Source organism: Schistocerca cancellata, chromosome 8, assembly GCF_023864275.1.
Source record: "Schistocerca cancellata isolate TAMUIC-IGC-003103 chromosome 8, iqSchCanc2.1, whole genome shotgun sequence".
NCBI classification, from domain to species: Eukaryota; Metazoa; Arthropoda; class Insecta; order Orthoptera; family Acrididae; genus Schistocerca; species Schistocerca cancellata.
The window spans coordinates 449,432,863-449,457,048 of NC_064633.1; the positions used below are offsets into that span (position 1 = coordinate 449,432,863).

Consider the following 24,186-nt stretch of genomic DNA (forward strand, 5'->3'; position numbering starts at 1 on the left):
TCATCGTTGAGTAGAAAAGTATTCATTGCTCAAAAACCTGTAATCAGAATAATTGCTGGAGCCCACCCACGGTCATCCTGCAGACATCTATTTAAGGATCTAGGGATCCTCACAGTAACCTCACAGTATATATATTCACTTATGAAATTTGTTGTTAATAATCCAACCCAGTTCAAAGGTAATAGCAGTGTGCATAGCTATAACACCAGGAGAAAGGATGATCTTCAATATGCAGGGTTAAATCTGACTTTGGCACAGAAAGGGGTAAATTATGCTGCCACGAAAGTCTTTGGTCACCCACCAAACAGCATCAAAAGCCTGACAGATAGCCAACTAACATTTAAAAATAAATTTGAAAGGATTTCTAGATGACAACTCCTTCTACCCATTGGCTGAATTTTTAGATATAAATTAAGGGGGGCAAAAAATAAAAAAAAACTTAAACATTAGTGTCATGCAACATTTTGTGTAATTTAATATCTTGTACAGTCATCTTTTATTAACCTGACACGTTCCACATCATTACGAAGTGTCGTATTCATGACCTATGGAACAAATATTAATCTAATCTACATCAAAATCATTATTTCTGAACCGTTGAAACCATCTTCTGCATGTTGCTTCTGATAGAGCATGATCACCATATGACTCGACAAGCATTCGATGCGACTCTGCAGCACTTTTTTTTTTTCAAATAAAAACAAAAAATTAATGCTTTCCTCAAATCATCACTTTTTGGTACAAAATTCGACACTGTTGACACGATGAAAACATATGATGTTGTTTGTTCCATGACTTGATGTATACTAAATATCTTTGACAGATGTCATACCAACGACACAAAAAAAAGTTAAGGCTCGTTCGCAACAAATGTTCCCTATCGACACATTTGTGTCTTAACGCTCATTTCATACCGGTGCACCTGGTACTGTGAATAATAAAATTACGTTGCATATGGAAGCGGTGTCCGGGAAACCGTACACACACGTACCGACGACTAACAGGAAGGCGGGCATTTGTGTCCATAAAGACGATGTGGGGTGCCGTAGGTGTTGACGGTGAGTCTGTAGGTGGGAGTAAGTGGCAGGGAGGGGGGGGGGGGGGCGTGGCGAGCGACAGAGACGTGCGGCGAGGCTTAACAGGCAGCTGCAGCTGCGGCTACTGCCAGATCCGCGCCGGACGTCCGACACACAGCCAGCGGTAAGTGCTGCCGTTCTGACTCGTCTGCAAGCCAGCGTGCGGCGCGTGCCACGGGCTGAGTTATCATCTGTGCAAAAGGGGGAGAAAGGAAAGGACAGGAACTGGTGATGTCAGCTGCATCGCGACTCTATGCAGAATCGGCGCTGACGAGCAAAAATGCTTGTCCGGACTCCCACCTGGTATCTCCCGCTTGCGTTAACCACTGCGCCACCCGGACACAGCGTTTAGTCCGCAGCTCGTGGTCGTGAGGTAGCGTTCTCGCTTCCCGCGCCCGGGTTCGATTCCCGGCGGGGTCAGGGATTTTCTCCGCCTCGTGATGACTGGGTGTTGTGTGATGGCCTTAGGTTAGTTAGGTTTAAGTAGTTCTAAGTTCTAGGGGACTGATGACCATAGCTGTTAAGTCCCATAGTGCTCAGAGCCATTTGAACCATTTGAACCACAGTGTTTATCATAAATGCGGCACGCTCCCCAGCCGACTCACATTCCCACCTACAGCCACCTATGTGCAGTCTACATCTACGTGATTACTCTGCTATTCACAGTAAAGTGCCTGGCAGAGGGTTCAGTAAACCACCTTCATGCTGTCTCTCTACCGTTCCACTCTCGAACGGCACGCGGGAGAAACGAGCACTTAAATTTTTCCGTGCGAGCCCTGATTTCTCTTATTTTATCGTGATGATCATTTTTCCCTATGTAGGTGGGTGCCAACAGAATGTTTTCGCAATCGGAGGAGAAAACGGTGATTGAAATTTCATGAGAAGATCCCGTCGCAACGAAAAACGCCTTTGTTTTAATGATTGCCCCTCCAATTCACGTACCATGTCTGTGACACTATCTCCCCTATTTCGCGATAATACTGTGGTGTGCGTACTGTAAGACCTTCCGTACACACACCATCAGATTATTTGACTTGTCGCTCTAACGAAGTAGGCGAGTGTCAGCAATATGTCTCGTAGTCTTATCGTGGCGTGTTTATCTTCTGCCGTTAGGTCAGACGATAGAAATGCCACCTGCACGCTTAGAGTAGCAGATTGACGGTGACCAACTTTAAACAGAACTTGATTAATTTTCAGACATATTTATTAAAATAATAAAAAGCATAGAAATTACTTAACTTGATTCTGGATGCTGTTTACAATTGACAATCTGAAGTTCCTTTGGTCTTGGTACGTTAATCTTATTCTCACATATCTCTGATACTTGACAAAGTCTCTATTCATTTATCTTCATGGCTATGTACAGGAATATGGTAATCTTATTAGGCGCAAACTGAAACTTGACTATAGACTGGTACAGACTAATGCAGACAAATACAGACTCGTACAGACTGGTGCAGACAAATGCAGACTAATACAGACTGACTAATCGGAGGTCTGTACACTCGTTATAATACCTCGACGTTCAGGTATCACTGCGCGAGTGTGATCAGCGAGGAGAATAGGTTCTACGTTAGCAGGAATCTCATTGGCTGCGTTACATATTAATACGCGGATCGGCGGAAGCAGAATTTGGTCCGTCTTTATGGCAGCGCCATCTCGTAGAGCGAAGACGGACGAGCGCTGCGCCTGCGCTGTTGTGCTTAGCGGGGCGCGCTCTAGTAGGAAAGTTGTGTACGCACTGACTACGCGGAACTATGTACACAACAAATACAAAACGAGCTGCCCAATAGCCACTTTTCACACCATACAGATATCTTATCTAAATCATTTTGCAAGTCGTTTTGATCACCTGATGACTTTAGAAGACGGTAAATGACAGCATCATCTGCAAACAATCTAACGTTTTACTCGATGACTTTCCGTCTGTTACTGCGAACTGTGACCTTTCTGACCATGTCCTCCATGCTCGCTAATTTTAGATTCCCGTTGGTAAGCGTATGATATTGTGCACGCGCACTGAAGGCTGTGGATTTATTGCTCATTGAGGCGAATCAGTTATATGAATGCGTGCAGCTAATATCATCAGTTCCTTCCCTTTCTTTTCCTCTCCCCCCCCCCCCCCTTTTCACTTCGTTCGATTTACATAATATGTAGCAGAGCTGCAGATTCCGCGTGGCTGCTGTTCCTTCGGATATATTCGAAAGAACAGACACCACGCATTTATATAATTGAATGGTAATGAATCCACAACCTTCAGTACAGATGCATAATAGCTTTCGCCCTCTGGCGGGAATTCAAAATTAGCGAACATGGAGGATTTAAACGGGGTCTACGGACTACGGATCCACCTTCGATTTACATAATATTTATCACAGTTGCGGATTCCGCATGATGTCTGTTCTTTCGGACATGTCCGAAAAAATAGACACCACGCATTCATACAATTATCATTTGCCTCCCGTTCTAGTCCACTGACGGATGGCGCCGGATTGTTGTTGTTGCGATCTTCTGTACGAAGTAATGCACAAAGTAATGAGTGTTATCGAAAGAGGATATGAAATTTACTCCATGTTTCTAGATTTCCAGTAGCATTTCGACACAGCTCCTCACAAGAGACTTCTAATCGAACTGCCTGGCTACGGAGTATTCGTCTCAGTTGTGCGATTGGACTCTTAAGTCCCTGTCAGAAAGGTCACAGTTCGTCGTAACTGACGGAAAGTCATCGAGTAAAAGCCAAGTGATATCTGGCGTTCCCCAAGCAAGTGTTATAGACCTTCTGCTGTTCCTAATATAATGTACCAAAACGCAGATGAGTAGGGAAAAAAAACCCGTAACATTCGCCTACAGCATTAGTAGTCTGCTGCTTGATCGTCAATATCTGGGCGTAACGTTGCAAACCGATATGAAATAGACACGTCATGTAAGGATCGTATCGCGGAAGACGAATGATCGGTTTCAGTTTCTTGGGAAAATTTTAGGAAAATGTGGTTCATTTCTAAAGCAGACCGCATACAGGACACTAGTACACTCCGTTATTGAGCACTGCTCGACTGTCCGTGATCCGCACCAGTCGGATTGATGGAAGACATTGAAGCAGTTCGGAGGCGGGCTGGTAAATTTCTTGCCGGTAGGTTCCAGCAACACGTAAGTATTGCGGAGGTACCTCAGGACCACAAATGGGTATCACTGGAGGGAAGGCGATGTTCTTTTCGAGGAACACCGCTGAGAAAATTTAGAGAAACTTCATTTGAAGCTGACTGCACAACGATTCCGTTGCTGCCAGCGTACATTTCGCGTAAGGACCACGAAGATAACAAAAATTCCTGAGAAGTTAACTCCCATAGTGCTCAGAGTCATTTGAACCATTTGATCTGATAACAAAAATTAAGGCTCCTACCGAGGCATATTGACAGTCGTTTTTCACTCGCTTTATTTGCGAGTGAAACAGGAAAGGAAATGAGGTAGTGGCACAGTGTACCCACCGCCACGCGCCATACGGTGCCTTCCGGAATGTGTATGTAGACGCAGATGTAGAAACGATTTAAGAGACAATCTGAGGAGCCCTCTCAGATTGTTTGCAGATGATGCCGCCATTTACCGTCTAGTAAAATCATCAGAAGATCTAAACCATTTGCAAAATGACTTGGAAACGGTATTCCGTACGGTGCTAAAAGTGGCAGTTAACTGTAAATAAGAAAAGTGTGATGTTATACTCATGAGTGCTAAAGGAAATCCGTTAAATTTCAGGTACACGATAAATCACTCAAACCGAAAGGCTGTCAGTTCAACTAAATACTTGGGAGTTACAATTACGAGCAACTTAAATTGGAACGATCTTATACATGATATTGTGGGAAAGGCAAACCAATGACTGCAATTTATTAGCAGAACTCTTAGATTATGCAACAGTTCTATTAAAGAGACTGTCTATAGTATCCTTGTCGGTTCTCTTCTAGAGTGCTGCTGTGCGGTATGGGATTCTTAACAGATAAGGTTGACGAAAGACACCGAAAAAGTCCAAAGAAGGGCAGCTCCTTTGGTATTAACGTGAAATAGGGGAGAGGGTGTCACGAATATGATAATCGAGTTGGAGTGGTAATCATTAAAACAAAGGCGTTTTTATTTGTGGCGAGTTCTTTCCACGAAATTTTTTTCACCAACTTTTGCTGACGCCTGCCTACACAAAAGGAACCAGAGCTCGTAAGGAAAGATTTAAGTGATGATTTCTCCTACGTTATTTTCGAGACTGAAACGATAGAGAAGTAGTCTAAAGGTTGTCTGATAATCCTCTGCTAGGAACTCAGTTGTGAATAGCGGTGTAGTCGTGTAGACGTAGATGTAGATGTAGTCTGGTTTGAAGCAGCTCTCCAGATAGTCTATCGTCTGTGAATCTCTTCATCACTGTGTAACTGTTGGATCATACACTCAGCTTAACCTGCTGACTTCATTCAAGCGTAGCTCTCCTTCAACAATTTTTACCACCAACACTTCCTACCATTACAAAATTACGTATTCCTTGATACCTTAAGATGTGTCGTACGAACGTATCCCTTTTTTAGTCAAGTTGTGCCATAAATTTCATTTATCACTGATTTAATTCAGCACCTCTTCACTGGTAATCCTATCTATCCGTCTAATCTTCACCATTCTTCTGTGGCATCAAATCTCAAAAATTCCATTCTTCTGTTGTGAGTATTGGGGATAATTTACTCTTCACTCGGGGTAACTGCTTTCTGAAAAAAAGAGTTCCTAAAACTCATATTTACAACGTCGGGTTACATTAACGTGGTCACAGCCTGTGATAGACGTCAACGTGCAATAAAGCAATATATAACACGCGTCGAGTGAGGGGGGGGGGGGGGGAGGGACGAAAACAGTGCAGTCGTTGTCCTAACACAGTGACTTGTCTGACTTCCGAAAGGGTAAGGGTGAAAGGATTTCAGAAACGGTAAAGTTTGTAAATTGTTCTCGTATCGTCGCGGTTAAAGTATACCGCGCATGGCAAAATGGCGCCATCCAAAACCGGCACCGACGTAAATACTGTGCACCAAAGACCATAGATGACAGGAGTGAACAATAGCTAAAAGAAGATGTGTACGGGCGAGTAGACGATGTTTCACATCGTCAATTTTTTGAATAATTTGTAGTTCATATGGGCAGCTAAGCGGTTGGAGGGATGTAATCGCTGCACAAATGACTACCGGAGGAAAGAAAATCAAGGCAGTGTATGATGTTACATTACAAACGACTTCGATCAATCGGAAGTTTAATTTCTTGATATTATATATTTTACAGCAATCCTTGTAGCACAGTTCATATGATAATTTTTGAATAATGTATATTTTGCTAACAATGAAACAGTTACTTGTTTGTTCCCTGCAGTCGTCACAGAAATGCGAAGTGTCTGTTGGATGACGAAAACAAAAATTTTCCTTTACACCAGTCACATCTGATAAAAGAAAAATTAATGCATTCAAGTAATTCACAGTAATTACTAGTTTTATTTATACAGGATTGGCGTAGAGTAAGAAATGGTCGTGGCCGTCGTTTTGCAGATTGTGCTACACAGCAGGCATACTTGAACAAATTCGTAAATTGTGGTGATGGAAACTATCAACGCAGACATGACTTGACGTTTAACAGTTCTCTTCCTTTGATAAACCTGAAATGACAACGAACTATCGGAAATTATATTGTCCGACAATTATCTGAAAAATGCTTTACACTGTTGAAATTTTTTCTGTCGAGAGGGTGTATCCTTCTATTAGTTCTGGATAGAATTAGAATTACGTCCTAAAGAGAGAGGTGCAAATTGTAAGAAGACGTTTGGGATGTCACTGAAAATTATTCTCTTCCCATTTTTTTCCGTCGATTACAGGTTTTTTACAAGTAAACAGTCTCTCTTCTAAATTTTTGCTCCTAAATTTCCTCGATGTTCCCGAAGACAGAGACAAAGTTGCGAGAAGAGTTGTAACCTCCCTCTTTCTAATCGGCCTATCCTGCTTGCGATATAAAATATGACCATGAATCGCTTGTATGCCTTATGGATTTTTTCAAATTGTAGAAGGCTATCTTTCCCGAAAAAGTGATACCGATAAGTAGGAGGAAAGTATACAACCGACCCTTCTGATTGGAAGTCTACTAAAAATAAAAGTAATTAAACCGAACAGGGCCATAATTTGGAAAATGAAAGTTATTTTGTGCATTCACTCACGAACAACACTGGACAGAAAAGATATACCACTGATCACGAATCCAAAAGTTACACTAATGAACGAAAAGGAAATAATTAACGGTCGGCAGACCACTAGGGCAATTTACATCCAAAATCCTGTAGAAGATGATGGGAAAGAAAAACATTTATTATTAAACACTGACGTGGCAACTGAAGGTTGTCGCGTTTTTTGACACTAATTTTAAGTGAGTATGTAATGATAAAGAAAACTGAGAAGTCACTCTTGCGTTACGTTTGGCATTAAATTTTGAAAAAGACAATCGAGTAATGATTTGAAAATATGTAATTAAACTGTATGTTAGTATTGAACTTCGTCACGTGAACAATGAATTTCAGTGACCTCAACATAACGTCATCAAAGAAATTTAGAAAAAAAGCAAGCACTTTTTACTTTGCCGCCGGCCGGAGTGGCCCAGCGGTTCTAGGCGCTACAGTCTGGAACCGCGCGACCGCTACGATCGCAGGTTCGAATCCTGCCTCGGGCATGGATGTGTGTTATGTCCTTAGCTTAGTTAGGTTTAAGTAGTTCTAAGTTCTAGGGGACTGATGACCTCAGATGTTGAGTCCCGTAGTCCTGAGAGCCATTTGAACCACTTTACTTTGCCATTATTTATTTTCCAAATTGGATTTCATATTATTGTCTGAACAACTTAGCCTTTTTTTACTGACTTGAACAGAATTAAATACTAGAATACATACCAAACCAAGCAGCCATGTGCTCCAAGCTACATGTAAAATAAATAAAACTTCCGCATTCTTAATTTGTGCATTTCTTTACATTTGGATTTTTTCTGGTGACTGATTATCAAACTTGAAAAATGAAATTGCTTTACTTTAGTCATATACTGAAGCCTCCGTTGTACAACAGTTAATTGAAAGTAGACTGAGGCTAAAATTCTTAAAAGAGAAATCATTCATTAATAAACTGGCTGTAACTATTCAGTTTGTTTCTTATGACACTCAGTTAGGATATTAGGAAAAAAAAGGAACAAGGATCCTGCTTGGTAACAATGTCTGTGGGCAATGAGGACACAATCGCCCTGAGTTTAACTGATTATTATTTAAATAAATCTTATCAATCAAATCACATTCAGTTGTGCTGCTGGTTTAGCCGTTAATACTTTCTACCAATGAACAGTCTCAGCGCTATGCATACTACGAAACTCGGAGCCGACGACGGAACTGTGTTGCTGGAACTGCTGCTGCTGTTGTTGAAGTGGAGCCACGCCTAATTACAGGAACGGGCAGTCGTAATTAATACAGCCTCTTCACCCGTCCACTGTCCGTACTCCTGCTCTAGACATCTGGCTGGCGCGTGTACATGATGCCGCCGAAAATGGTACTCTCTACTGCGAGAGCGTTTAACACCACACTTCCGATGACCTCGCTGTCTGGTCTGCTTCCCCAAACAACCCCCAACCCACACTTCCGAACACTACAAGCACTGGAACGCGTCTCCCCGCGTCTCCCGCTCTCTCCTCGCGCGCTGCGCAACAACTCCCTACCCAAAGATTTTACAACGTACAAGCACTGCTACTATCGTTGCTAGCCGATAAATAAGTTTCACAGTAAAACACAGATAAATACAGGGTTATTACAAATGATTGAAGCGATTTCACAGCTCTACAATAACTTTATTATTTGAGATATTTTCACAATGCTTTGCACACACATACAGAAACTCAAAAAGTTTTTTTAGGCATTCACAAATGTTTGATATGTGCCCCTTTAGTGATTCGGCAGACATCAAGCCGATAATCAAGTTCCTCCCACACTCGGCGCAGCATGTCCCCATCAATGAGTTCGAAAGCACCGTTGATGCGAGCTCGCAGTTATGGCACATTTCTTGGTAGAGGAGGTTTAAACACTGAATCGGTCTCCAGTTGTGGCATGAGCCAATTTTCCAGCATGTCCAGATACACGTGTCCTGTAACGTATTTTTCGCAGAAGAAAAAGGGGCCGTAAACTTTAAACCGTGAGATTGCACAAAACACGTTAACTTTTGGTGAATTGCGAATTTGCTGCACGAATGCGTGAGGATTCTCTACCGCCCAGATTCGCACATTGTGTCTGTTCACTTCACCATTAAGAAAAAATGTTGCTTCATCACTGAAAACAAGTTTCGCACTGAACGCATCCTCTTCCATGAGCTGTTGCAACCGCGCCGAAAATTCAAATCGTTTGACTTTGTCATCGGGTGTCAGGGCTTGTAGCAATTGTAAACGGTAAGGCTTCTGCTTTAGCCTTTTCCGTAAGATTTTCCAAACCGTCGGCTGTGGTACGTTTAGCTCCCTGCTTGCTTTATTCGTCGACTTCCGCGGGCTACGCGTGAAACTTGCCCGCACGCGTTCAACCGTTTCTTCGCTCACTGCAGGCCGACCCGTTGAGGCATCCAGAAGCTTTAAACTGCGCATACCATCGCCGAATGGAGTTAGCAGTTGGTGGATCTTTGTTGAACGTCGTTCCGAAGTGTCGCTGCACTGTTATGACTGACTGTGTGAGTGCATTTCGAGCACAACATACGCTTTCTCGGCTCCTGTCGCCATTTTGTCTCACTGCGCTCTCGAGCGCTCTGGCGGCAGAAACCTGAAGTGCGGCTTCAGCCGAACAAAACTTTATGAGTTTTTCTACGTATCTGTAGTGTGTCGTGACCATATGTCAATGAATGGAGCTACAGTGAATTTATGAAATCGCTTCAATCATTTGTAATAGCCCTGTACAATGAAACGTCAACAGACTTCTACCTAAGTGTACACATACAGTGAGGCAATGTCCTTACTTATTAAAAGAAAGCATTTAAATTACAAATATTTATATACAATTAAAAAAAATTATACAGGGTGATTCAAAAAGAATACCACAACTTTAAAAATGTGTATTTAATGAAAGAAACATAATATAACCTTCTGTTATACATCATTACAAAGATTATTTAAAAAGGTTTTTTTTCACTCAAAAACAAGTTCAGAGATGTTCAATATGGCCCCCTCCAGACACTCGAGCAATATCAACCCGATACTCCAACTCGTTCCACACTCTCTGTAGCATATCAGGCGTAACAGTTTGGATAGTTGCTGTTATTTCTCGTTTCAAATCATCAATGGTGGCTGGGAGAGGTGGCCGAAACACCATATCCTTAACATACCCCCATAAGAAAAAATCGCAGGGGGTAAGATCAGGGCTTCCTGGAGGCCAGTGATGAAGTGCTCTGTCACGGGCTGCCTGGCGGCCGATCCATCGCCTCGGGTAGTTGACGTTCAGGTAGTTACGGACAGATAAGTGCCAATGTGGTGGCGCTCCATCCTGCTGAAATATGAATTGTTGTCCTTCTTGTTCGAGCTGAGGGAACAGCCAATTCTCTAACATCTCCAGATACTGTAGTCCAGTTACAGTAGCACCTTCGAAGAAAAAGGGACCAAAAACTTTATTGGCTGAAATGGCACAGAAAACGTTCACCTTAGGCGAGTCACGTTCATACTGAGTTGTTTCCCGCGGATTGTCAGTGCCCCATATACAGACATTGTGACGGTTGACTTTCCCGTTAGTGTGGAAAGTTGCTTCATCACTAAACACAATCTTTGAAACGAAAGATTCATCTGTTTCCATTTGAGCAAGGATAAAATCACAGAAATCGATTCTTTTAATCTTATCAGCTGCAGACAGTGCTTGAACCAATTTCAGACGATAAGGTTTCATAACTAACCTTTTTCGTAGGACTCTCCATACAGTTGATTGTGGAATTTGCAGCTCTCTGCTAGCTCTGCGAGTCGATTTTCCTGGGCTGCGAACAAATGCTTGCTGGATGCGTGCTACATTTTCATCACTCGTTCTCGGCTGTCCAGAACTTTTCCCTTTGCACAAACACCCATTCTCTGTAAACTGTTTATACCAACGTTTAATACACCACCTATCAGGAGGTTTAACACCATACTTCGTTCGAAATGCACGCTGAACAACTGTCGTCGATTCACTTCTGCCGTACTCAATAACACAAAAAGCTTTCTGTTGAGCGGTCGCCATCTTAGCATCAACTGACGCTGGCGCCTAGTCAACAGCGCCTCAAGCGAACAAATGTACAACTAAATGAAACTTTATAGCTCCCTTAATTCGCCGACAGATAGTACTTAGCTCTGCCTTTTGTCGTTGCAGAGTTTTAAATTCCTAAAGTTGTGGTATTCTTTTTGAATCACCCTGTATATCGGTAGCAGGTGCCATGCATCCTACATTGTTGGGGTTACAGAGTAATCCACTGATACTTATCACTTACATAATGAACAGGTCATAGCATTCATCGACTGCACAAACGACTCTTTTTTCGCTTGAAATGATAAAGTGCACGAAACTTGACTGATCTGCTTTATACGTAGGTTTCCATGGATAACAAGAAGCATCGTCTTCGTGTTAGCCACGAAGTAGTATTACCTATCAACGACATCTCCTCTACACGTTTTCTTGAGGTAAACTTCGTAATTTTGCTATTTCCTTTTCCGTACTATTTTCTGAATATGATTAACCAGGCCGAAGAAACCTGGAAATCAGTAATGTTCATTTCACTTGCAATTCAGAGAGCCCAGTCTCCTATATTTCTCTCGGCAACGGTGCATTGATTCTCATGAGCAGGTTTAAATCTTTCGAACGGTTTTCACACTTTTGCGACTTTCATTTTGGCACATATTGCGTAATTCAAGTAGACCTTTCTTTCATTTATACAGTTCATGTACAGATTTTACGAAACTAAACTGGTTTTTGCACATTGTTTAAGTTCAAGCCTTTTCTTCCTCCCTCATTGAACCAAAAAATTAAAAATCTTTTCTTTGTCACTGAAAGCTATTAGAGTATATTTTTTCTTTAGGCTTGGAAAGTACTCTTTTTTCCTGGACTTTGATTAGCACAACAGACTTCGTTCGAACCATGGAACTGTCCGAGCTATTTACTCTTTCTTCTAATGGTTGAAAATTTCTTATGAAATGTCTACATATACATGCTACTCCGCAATCCACCGCGTGGCCGACGATATCCTAACTACTATAGTCATTTCCTTTTCTGTTGCACTCTCAAATAGAGCCAGGGAAAAACGACGGTCTAACTCCCTCCGTACGTGCACAGATCTCCCCAATCTTATTACGCGAAATATACGTTGGCGGCAGTAAAATTGTGTTACAATCAGCCTCAAATGCCAGTCTTCTAAAGTTTCTCAATAGTGCTCCCCTAAATGAAAGTCGTCTCGCCTCCAGGGACTCCTCTCTTGGGCTTGTGATCATATTGGTTGGACTCTAGACGACTGGAAAAACGTGGCCTCGTCAGATGAGTCCCTGTTTTAGTTAGTAGGAGCTGATGGTAGGGTTCGAGTGTAATGCAGGTCTCCACGAAGCCCTGGACCCAACTTGTGAACAAGGCACTGTGCGGGTGATCCCTTGATGCCTCACAATGTGTCCTCCCAACCAATCCCTTCTTCTGGTCAAGTTGTGCCACAAATTTCTCTTCTCACCAATTCTATTCCATACCTCATCATTAGTTATGTGATCTACCCATCTAATCTTCAGCATTTTTCTGTAGCACCACATTTCGAAAGCTTCTATTCTCTTCTTGTCTACACTATTTATCGTCCACGTTTCACTTCCATACATGACTACACTGCATACAAGTACTTTCAGAAACGACTTCCTGACACTTAAATCTATATTCGATGTTAACAAATTTTTCTTCTTCAGAAACACTTTGCTTGCCATTGCCAGTCTACATTTTATATCCTCTCTACTTCGACAATCATTAGTTATTCTGCTCCCCAAATAGCAAATTTATTTACTACTTTAAGCGTCTCATTTTGTAATCTAATTCCCTCAGCATTACCTGATTCAATTCAACTACATTCCATTATCCTCGGTTTTGTTGATGTTCATCTTATATCCTCCTTTCAAGATACTGTCCATTCCGTTCAGCTGCTTTTCCAGGTCCTTTGCTGTCTCTGATAGAATTACAATGTCATCGGCGAACCTCAAAGTTTTTATTTCTTCTCCATGGATTTTAATACCTACTCCAAAGTTTTCTTTTGTTTCCTTTACTGCTTGCTCAATATACGGATTGAATAACATCGGGGACGGGCTAGAACCCTGTCACTTCCTTACCAACCACTGCTTCCCCTTCATGCCCGTCGACTCTTATAACTGCCATCTGCTTTCTGTACAAATTGTAAATAGCCTTTCGCTCCCTGTATTTTACCCCTGCCACCTTCAGAATTTGAAAGAGTATTCCAGTCAACATTGTCAAAAGATAGAAACGTAGGTTTTCTTTTCCTTAATCTATCTTCTAAGATAAGTCGTAGGGTCAGTATTGCCTCCTATGTTCCAACATTTCTACGGAATCCAAACTGATCCTCCTCGAGGTTGGCTTCTACCAGTTTTTCCATTCGTCTGTAAAGAATTCGTGTTAGTATTTCACGGCCATGGCTTATTAAACTGATAGTTCAGTAATTTTCACATCTGTCAACACCTGCTTTCTTCGGGATTGGTGCTTCTTTACGAAATAATTCAAGATTAATTAAAATTACATGAGATAATGTATTTTTAATTAATCATGAATTATTTCGTAAAGAAGCATCTGCGAGTTCAAATGTGAAACAAAATGTAGTAGGTACATTCGTTAGTTAACGATATAAAAAAGCGGAACGCGACTTGTTCGCTCTCTTTCTTTTGTTCTCAGCTACCGAGATGTGTGCCACTTTTGTAACTTATACACTTTTGTTGAATACTCATATTATTTCGATGTTAAGTAGCCGTGTTTCATTTAAAGATCCCTTTCCTTGCTGTTCATGTTATATGTGGTTTTACTGTGCAACTTTTTTTAGTCCAGTTTCAGGCTGCATCGAAGAGAAGTTGCTGGCGTATTGTTTGATGGTCACGGCCGAACACTGTTATTATTCATTCGCCATTTAATCCATCAGATTATATTTCATACGTCCCTGAGGTCACTTTTAGCGAACTTTTTCTCTCAGAATCCGGGCAATGTTATTACGCGAAGCGCTTAGTATTCAGATCGGTTATTGGCCTCCAAACAATATCGTCTACCAACGAACAGTGCACTCACCGGTCTGATATAATGAGTACGCTGAAAGGCAGAATTCAGCTTAATTAGAAAAGGGAGTTAAATTTTTCTGTGGCATGTTTTATCATTTTCAACATCTACATCTACATCCATACTCCGCATGCCAACTGACGGTGTGTGGCGGAGGGTACCTTGAGTATCTCTATCGGTTCTCCCTTCTATTCCAGTCTCGTATTGTTCGTGGAAAGAAAGATTGTCGGTATGCCTCTGTGTGGGCTCTAATCTCCGATTTTATCCTCATGGTCTCTTCGCGAGATATACGTAGGAGGGAGCAATATACTGCTTGACTCCTCGGTGAAAATATGTTCTCGAAACTTCAACAAAAGCCCGTACCGAGCTAATGAGCTCTCTCTTGCAGAGTCTTCCACTGGAGTTTATGTGTCATCTCCGTGACGCTTTCGAGATTACTAAATAATCCTGTAACGAAGCGCTGCTCTCCGTTGGATCTTCTCTATCTCTTCTGTCAACCCTATCTAGTACGGATCCCACACCGGTGAGCAGTATTCAAGCTCTGGGCGAACAAGTGTATTGTAACCTACTTTCTTTGTTTTCGGTATGCCCTTAGGATTCTTCCTGTGAATCTCAGTCTGGCATCTGCTTTACCGACGATCAACTTTATATGGTCATTCCATTTTAAATAACTCCTAATGCCTACTCCAAGATAATTTATGGAATTAACTGCTTCCATTGCTGACCTGCTATATTGTAGCTAAATGATAAAGGATCTTTCTTTCTATGTATTCGCAGCACATTACACTTGTCTACACTGAGATTCAGTTGTCATTCCCTGCACCATGCGTCAATTCGTTGCAGATCCTCCTGCATTTCAGTACAATTTTCCATTGTTACAACCTCTCGATATACTACAGCATCATTCGCAAAAAGCCTCAGTGTACTTCCGATCTTATCCACAAGGTCATTTATATATATTGTGAATAGCAACGGTCCTACGACGCTCCCCTGCGGCACACCTGAAATTACTCTTACTTCGGAAGACTTCTCTCCATTGAGAATGACATGCTTTTTTAAATTTTTTTAATAGTATTGCCTTCAGCAAAGCAAGAAATATTCATGTAGGGGTCCGGATCAGTACTTACCAATTATTCAATGCTTCCTTAAGGGGACCACACCTTTGTTCAGATCGAAAAAAAATCGATATTTCGATAGATTAAGGTTTTATTTTAGGAAGTCTGAAAAAGATTTTGCTGAAAAAATTTTTTTTCGAGCGTTTAAAGAGCATTTTCCTACTACGTGTATTTATGTGCCACGCCCACTTTTCTGTCACCCACTGTCAACCCACCCACTGTCAACTCTAAGCCATATGGAGATGCCATTATTAGCAAAATAGAATGTGTAGGCTATGTTCAAAAACGTTTGGGTACAAGGCTGAGAAAACTAACTGTTGATATGAGAGGAAAAAAGTTAGAAGATGGAAAATTGTTGAGCGGACAGGGTCGGTTAACTAAAACTGAAATAGAAAACTTGCAGGTATACTATGGGCAGGCAATTAGGAGAAATAAAGAAAATCTGGAGGCAATGAAGAGAGATGTTTGGGCCATATTCTTCCATAAGTCCTCTACTGATGATAAGCCACGTCATGGATTGTGTCCATCAGGAGAAAATTCGTGGTGCAAATACAATAGGGCTCAGGCAACTGGAGAATATTATTCTCACCAGCATTCTCTTCCTGCTGCTGTTTTTACAGCAATTAAATCTATTTTCAGAGACTTGGCTCATCCTGACTTTCTAAGGAAATGTCTGCATGGGCAGACACAGAACCCAAATGAATGTTTCAACAGCATAATTTGGAACCGTCTTCCTAAAGCTGTATTTGTAGGTACGTATACAATGAAACTAGGAGTTCATGATACTGTTATTACATTCACTTGTGGTAAGACTGGAAAGTGTTGGGTACTGAAAAAGTTGGGAATTAATCCTGGTAAAAATATGATCACTGGGCTGGAACATTGCGATAAAATGAGGATAGCCGATGCAGACAGGTCTGCATCTAATATGGGCAAGAAAGCAAGACCAACATCCAGGAAGGTGAAAAAGAAGCTGGAAGACCTGCTAGAGGCCAAAGAAGGGCCATCATATGCAGCAGGACAGTTTTAATTAACTGTAAGTAACAAATTTCAAAAGTTTTTTCTTTAAAGTCAATTTCCGGCAAACTAAAATTTTCAGTCCGTATGCCACGTTACATCAGAAACTATCATAGATAAATGAATGAAATTTTCAGAGACTCTACATAACATAAAAAACCACCTCTGGTACTACATTCATTACTATTCCCCCATTAGGAAGTTCACAAAAAAATATTTTCTGCAGAAAAAAACTTAATATTTTTTGTTAAAAAATGTAAAAAAAGTATTTCTTAAAAACTGTAAAATGGATAAAGTAGATTTTAGTACAGTTGACTCTATTAGCATCATGTAACATACAGTAAAAATATTAAGGTCCTGCATCAAATAGTTTTTTCAGAAATGGGTCAAATACTTGCCTAAATTAACATGGGTTAGATAGGCAGGGTGTGGTCCCCTCAAAAGTCAAAGATAAAATCTATTAACATTCCATTTTAATTAATTAATCAATATATATCCAAACAATAATAATATAAACTATCTTATTTTTTATTTATGTTTTATCGAGAAACGTTTTACTACCACCCTGATGTGGAAGAGGAAGCTCTTGGCAGTGTTTTCTACATCTTTCTTTCCTCGCCGATTCTCTGGGGTACCCCCTCATCATTGACCTTATCAGTCTACCGAACCCTCAACATTCTTCTTCAACATCGCATCTCAAATGCTTCGATTCTCTTCTTTTCCGGTGTTCCCACACTCCATGTTTACTACCATACAATGCTGTGCTCCTGTGCTCCAAACCTAGGTGCTCAGAAATTTCTTTCCCAAATTAAGGCATATGCTTGATACTAGTACACTTCTCTTGGCCAGGAATGTCCTTTTTGCCAGTGTTAGTCTGCTTCTTATGTCCTCCATGGTCCGTCCGTCATGGGTTATTTTGCTGCCTAGGAAACTGAATTCCTTCAGTTCATCTACTTCGTGATCACCAATTCTGATGGTGAGTTTCTCGCGATTCTCATTTCTGCTACTTCTTGTTACTTTCGTCTTCCTTCGATTTACTCTCAGTCCATATTCTATACTCACCAGACTGTTCATGCCATTAAGCAAATCCTGTAATTCTTCACTTTTACCGAGGATAGCAAAGTGATCAGTGAATCGTATCATTAATACCATTTCACCTTGAATGTTATTCCGCTCTTGAATCTTTCTCTTTCCGTCATTGCTTTTTCGGTGTATAGATTATATACTACCCGTCTTTCCCTATTACTTAACCCTATTTTTTCACAGAATTTCGAACATCTTGCACCATTTGACATTATCCAATGCTTTTTCCAGGTCGACAAATCCTATGATCGTATCTGGATTTTTCTGTATTCTTGCTTCCATTATCAACCGCAATGACAGAAAACACTGTCGAAAAATAATTAAAGGGTACTGCAGACAACGAGCTGCTTTTGACTGACCCTGACCCTTCAACCTCTACCACAGAATGCCTCACCCTTTACAACAAGCTTCTATCGATGTCACCTTTCTACATTTACATCTACATCTACATTGTTACTCTGCAATTCTCACTTAAGGGCCTGGCAGAGGCTTTATCGAACCATTTTCATACTACTACTCTACCATTCCACTCTCGAATGGCGCGTGGGAAAAAGGAACACCTAAATCTTTCCGTTCGAGCTCTGATTTCTCTTATTTTATTATGATGATCATTTCTCCCTACGTAGGTGGGTGTCAACAAAATATTTTCGCATTCGGAAGAGAAAGTTGGTGATTGAAATTTCATAAATAGATCTCGCCGCAAAGAAAACCACCTTTGTTTCAGTGACTGCCACCCCAACTCACGTATCATATCAGTGACACTCTCGCCCCTATTGCGCTATAACACGAAACGAGCTGCCCTTCTTTGCATTTTTTCGATGTCCTCCGTCAATCCTACCTGGTAAGGATCCCATAGCGCACAGCAATATTGTAGGCTGTCTCTTTATTGGGTTTGTCACATCTTCTAAGTGTTCTGCCAACAAAGCGCACTCTTTGTTTCGCCTTTCCCGTAATATTACCTATGTGGTCTTTCCAATCTAAGTCGTTCGTAATTGTAATTCCTGGGTATTTAGTCGAATCGACAGCCCTTAGAATTGTGCAATTTATCGTATACCCTAAATTTATCGGATTTCTTTTAGTACCCATGTGGATGACCTCGCACTTTTCATTAGTGCTAATTGCCACTTTTCGCACCATACAGAAATTATCTCTAGATCATTTTGGAATTGGAATTGATCGTCTGATGATTTTACTAGACCGCAAATTACACCGTCATCTGCAAAAAATCAAAGAGGCTGCTCAGATTATCATCTAGATCATTTATATAAATCAGGAACAGCAGAGGGCCTATGACACTACCTTGTCGAACGCCATATATCACTTCCGTTCTACTCAATGATTTACGGTTTTTCACTACGAACTGTGACGTCTATGAGAGGAAATCACGAATCCAGTCACACAACTGAGACGATGCTCCATATGCACCCAATTTGATTAACAGTCGCTTTTGAGGAACTGTATCAAAAGCCTTCTGGAAATCTAGGAATATGGAATTGATCTGACATCCCTTTTCGACAGCACAAGAACGACATTTTCTGAATCCGTGTTGGTTATGTATCAGTAAGTAATTTTCTTCAAGGTGATTCATAATGTTCGAGTACAGTATATGCTCCAAAACCCTACTGCAAATTGAGGTCAGTGATATGGGTCTATAATTCAATGGGTTACTCCAATTCCTTTCTTGAACATACTACACGCAAATCTGTCGCCTGCGGAAAGCCTCATACAAGTAGAGACATTTGCCAGGTAATTCAAACAGCGTGACCTTCCGGTGTATATCGGAAATCAAACGGCATACATACAATGCCGAAAAATCGAAAATTTATGTACCATTTTTGATGAAAACAAATATATATGACAGTTGGAGACATGAAATAAAAAAAGGCTCTAAGTGCCATAATAAATAATTTTGAAGTATTTTGTGAAATGGGATCTATATGACAAGCCCAGTAACGTATAAAAGGCTCAGGCTGCAATAAACGGAAATATAATACCAGATGCAATCAACAGGTGGCATGTGGTTTAACAGCCACTGCTGTTGGCATTTAAAGGGCTCTATGTTCCGTGCATTTATTGCTCAGTGTTACATGAAATGGTGGTCGCAGCGGAAGTTCGTAATAGTTGAAATGGACAGAAACGACGTATTAAAGGAGAAGGCACTGCGGAGCAATGAGGATGAAGCTGAAAAATGGAGGGAAATAAGTTCGTAAGTTCAAGTAATAAACGTATTCCCTTAAAAGCTCGTCCGGAACAGGAGGTACGTCTCATTACTGATCGTTAATTTACACCATAACTGAACAGAATGTTTATTATTGAGTTACAAAACGCATTGTTCCAGGAGATGTAAAGGACATTATAGAGCTAATAAATCCCATCCATCATCAGTAAGATGAATGCATTTGACAGCTTGTATTTCAATAAAACAGCAGATTGTATTATAAACACAGCAGATCTAAATACATCTAAAGCGCACAGTGGCTGTGGTTAGACAAACATAATCCTGATGAAACTAAGACCAGGATAAGTTTCAATGAAGTTAAAGCCTGGGACGTTATCCCTGTTATGAGAAAAGGTGTACAAGTACAAAAAAATCTAGAAAATGCGGCAATCTGCCCTGGATATTACAAGTTACATCAGTGATGTAAAGAAGAAACATTTGACTGAAATGAAATTTTTAATATCTTTTGCTGAGTTTGAACTGTGGCACAAATCTGTTCATTGCATTTCCATTTTCAGCAAGTTTTTCATATTATTACAGTGCAATTTTTGTATTTCTTTTGAAGACATTTAATAGCGCAGTTATGACTATTACTAACCTAGTATATTTAAAACTCATTTTTTTGCAATTAGAGGCTTCTTCATTTCAAGTCTCCAATTCGGAAGAATATAAAACCAAATAATTCATTCGTAAAATGATCAGATTATAAAGATTTCATGAAGCTGCTTCGTCCAAACGAATCTCGTTTATAGCAAAATGCGCAAAAAGTTTCAATCGTAAACCGAATGAGAGAAGGTTGCACTTTGGAAACAACCCTCTTCCGTCAGACACGACGAGCAGGACTACTTGACGAGTGTCGCCGACCGAATGACGTCTACTCTTCCGAGAACATGTCGGCCACGTACTGACAACATGAGGTAAAAGTCTACCTAATGGCTGCTCGTTCCGACATCCTTGCATGGCTGTCTCTTCCGGCCACAAGAGGTTTCTGAAAGTCACACACAGGAGTGACAAAAGTCGTGGGACAGCGATATTCACATATACAGATGGCGGTAGTATCACGTACAAGAGGTGTAAAGGCGCAGTGCATTGACGCAACTGTCATTTGTATTCAGGTGATTCATGTGGAACGGCGTCCAACATGGTTATGACCGCCAGATGGGAGTTAAAACACCTTAAACGCGAAATGGTAGTTGGAGCTACACTAGTGGCCATTAAAATTGCTACACCACGAAGATGACGTGCTACAGACGCGAAATTTAACCGACAGGAAGAAGATGCTGTGATATGCAAACGATTAGCTTTTCAGAGCATTCACACAAGGTTGGCGCCGGTGGCGACACCTACAACGTGCTGACATGAGGAAAGTTTCCAACCGATTTCTCATACACAAACAGCAGTTGACCGGCGTTGCCTGGTGAAACGTTGTTGTGATGCCTCGTGTAAGGAGGAGAAATGCATTTCCGACTTTGATAAAGGTCGGATTGTAGCTTATCGCGATTGCGGTTTATCGTATCGCGACATTGCTCCTCGCGTTGGTCGAGATCCAATGACTGTTAGCAGAATATGGAATCGGTGGGTTCAGGAGGGTAATACGGAACGCCGTGCTGGATCCCAACAGCCTCCTATCACTAGCAGTCGAGATGACAGGCATCTTATCCGCATGGCTGTAACGCATCGTGCAGCCACGTCTCGATCCCTGAGTCAACAGATGGGGACGTTTGCAAGACAACAACCATCTGCACGAACAGTTCGACGACGTTTGCAGCAGCGTGGACTGTCAGCTCGGAGACCATGGCTGCGGTTACCCTTGACGCTGCATCACAGACAGGAGCGCCTGCGATGGTGTACTCAACGACGAACCTGGGTGCACGAATGGCAAAACGTCATTTTTTCGGATGAATCCAGGTTCTGTTTACACCATCATGATGGTCGCATCCGTGTTTGGCGACATCGCAGTGAAAGCACATTGAAAGCGTATCACCCAGCGGGATGGTATGGGGTGCCACTGGTTACACGTCTCGGTCACCTCTTGTTCGCATTGACGGCACTTTGAACAGTGGACGTTACATCTCAGATGTGTTACGACCCGTGGTTCTACCCTTCATTCGATCCCTGCGATACCCTACATTTCAGCAGGATAATGCACGACCACATGCTGCAGGTCCTGTACGGGCCTTTCTGGATACAGAAAATGTTCGACTGCTGCCCTGGCCAGCACATTCTCCAGATCTCTCACCAATTGAAAATGTCTGGTCAATGGTGGCCGAGCAACTGGCTCGTCACAATACGCCAGTCACTACTCTTAATGAACTGTAGTATCGTGTTGAAGCTGCATGGGCAGCTGTACGTGTACACGCCATCCAAGCTCTGTAGTGTAGATGCCCCCCCCATGAACCATGGACCTTGCCGTTGGTGGGGAGGCTTGCGTGCCTCAGCAGATAGCCGTACCATAGGTACAACCACAACGGAGGGGTATCTGTTGAGAGGCCAGACAAACGTGTGGTTCCTGAAGAGGGGCTGAAGCCTTTTCAGTAGTTGCAGGGGCAACAGTCTGGATGATTGACTGATCTGGCCTTGTAACAATAACCAAAACGGGCTTGGTGTGCTGGTACTGCGAACGGCTGAAAGCAAGGGGAAACTACAGCCGTAATTTTTCCCGAGGGCATGCAGCTTCTAACCTCCCCACAAAAATGAAAGAAAATAATTAAATATAAATGGAACCAAGTGTAACCTCCCCGTAAAAATATGAAAATGAAAAGAATTGAATAGAATTACAGATAGTGCCAAATGTTAGCTTCCCACAGTAATAAAACTCAATGATAATAAAAATGTGCAAAGATATTAAGTCCCCACAAAATTAACGTTAAGGTGAACATGATAAACTTTATAAGGGCAGCTGCGCTGACCTTAGGCCCTGTGCAATATTTAATCTGATAAATTGATTCAGGGAGGAAAAGCATAGGAAATATTGTTTCAATTGTAATGATTATTTTCTTAAAAACGATTGCTTTGAAAACGAAATTATTATTGGGGCATTTCTTGAACAAATTAATTACAATTACCATACATTATTAGCTGAGCGCAATGCTGCTTCATTACCTTATTTAACAATATACCTCGTCCTGAATCGTGACCAGAGACCCATGTCGACGCCCGCCGACTCCTCACACACGACTGTTCCTGCCGGCTCGCTACACGCAACCATCGTACTGACTACAACTATCGTCTCGCGCGCGCTACTGCTCTCTCACTCTCGCGACTCGCTACGTACAACTACTGCGTCCAACTCGGAACTGCACACTCGCGCGGTCAAGCGCACACTAGCAACGATAGATAAAAAACTCTCTGGTCAGAGATTCTGTCATGCCTCGCCATCGCTGGTTGAAACGTACGCATTTCATAACCCTCCACTGGGGGGAGGGGGGGGGCAAAAATTTGGCAGCGATGGTGAGTCATTTGGACTTGCCATGAGCAACAAATTTTTTCAGAATTAATTAACTTTACAATTACAGCACATATACATATATAGAACATGAAGTAAATATGGTGCACATGCACCAAGTACAAAACATATTAGGCAATGACAAAATGTGAGTACAAAACATATTAACAAATGACATAAGTGCAGATGCACTGAAAAACTCTTTAGCATTTTCACAACAAATAAACATAATGGCAAAAAATCATGTTGACAAGTGACATAAGTGCACATGCACTGCAGTTCAGAGCAAATCAAAATGTACATACAATGAGTAGTAATCATGTTATAAAAAATGACAAAAGTGCACGCGCACTGTGGTTCAGAACATATCAGCAAATTAACAAAAAATGTATAGGTCATGAATACAAATCATGTTAGCAAAAAAATGATTTTCACTATGTTACAAGAATTAGGATAGGAAAGGGAAGTATTGCATCATGGTTGTAGCACTTAAGGTTGCACGCAACTGCACTGAAAGTCCATATCTTTCTACTGTAGCACAACACCAAGTGAAACAATCTGAAGTTCTTTTCCCAGAAGTATTTATCAGCGTACCCAAGACACTGAAATGTCGTAGTAATATTCCATGTTGTCATTTTGGCAGTACATTAGGTTCACCAAACAGTGGGACCATAATAACATCTCCATCGCTTACAGTGGTGGACAACATGTCGTGTCAACACCACGTTCTTGTAAGGTACACCAACGTAGAAGTAGTGCAAAAACCAAACATAGTGCTCCATGATCAAGAGGATATACAGGATAAACGGATATTGCAGTAATTCAGGGTAGTTAGGCCAGAAGCTGAAGGACATTAAGTTACATACTAGTCTTCACTGAGAATTACATTAGTAGTTTGCGGCATTCATTGCCCAGTTATTGAA

The 24,186-nt window shown here is 41.4% G+C and overlaps 1 protein-coding gene across 2 annotated transcripts in view; it reads left to right on the forward strand.

The window, feature by feature from the left end:
* The first annotated feature begins 1,129 nt into the window (after window positions 1–1,129).
* The window catches only part of LOC126094697 (uncharacterized), a 263,319-nt gene continuing 240,262 nt past the window's right edge, over window positions 1,130–24,186 (forward strand). For both annotated transcript variants that reach the window (XM_049909223.1, XM_049909224.1), the window contains exon 1: window positions 1,130–1,200. The gene's annotated coding sequence lies outside the window, so the exon portion shown is untranslated. The remainder of the gene's footprint in view (window positions 1,201–24,186) is intronic.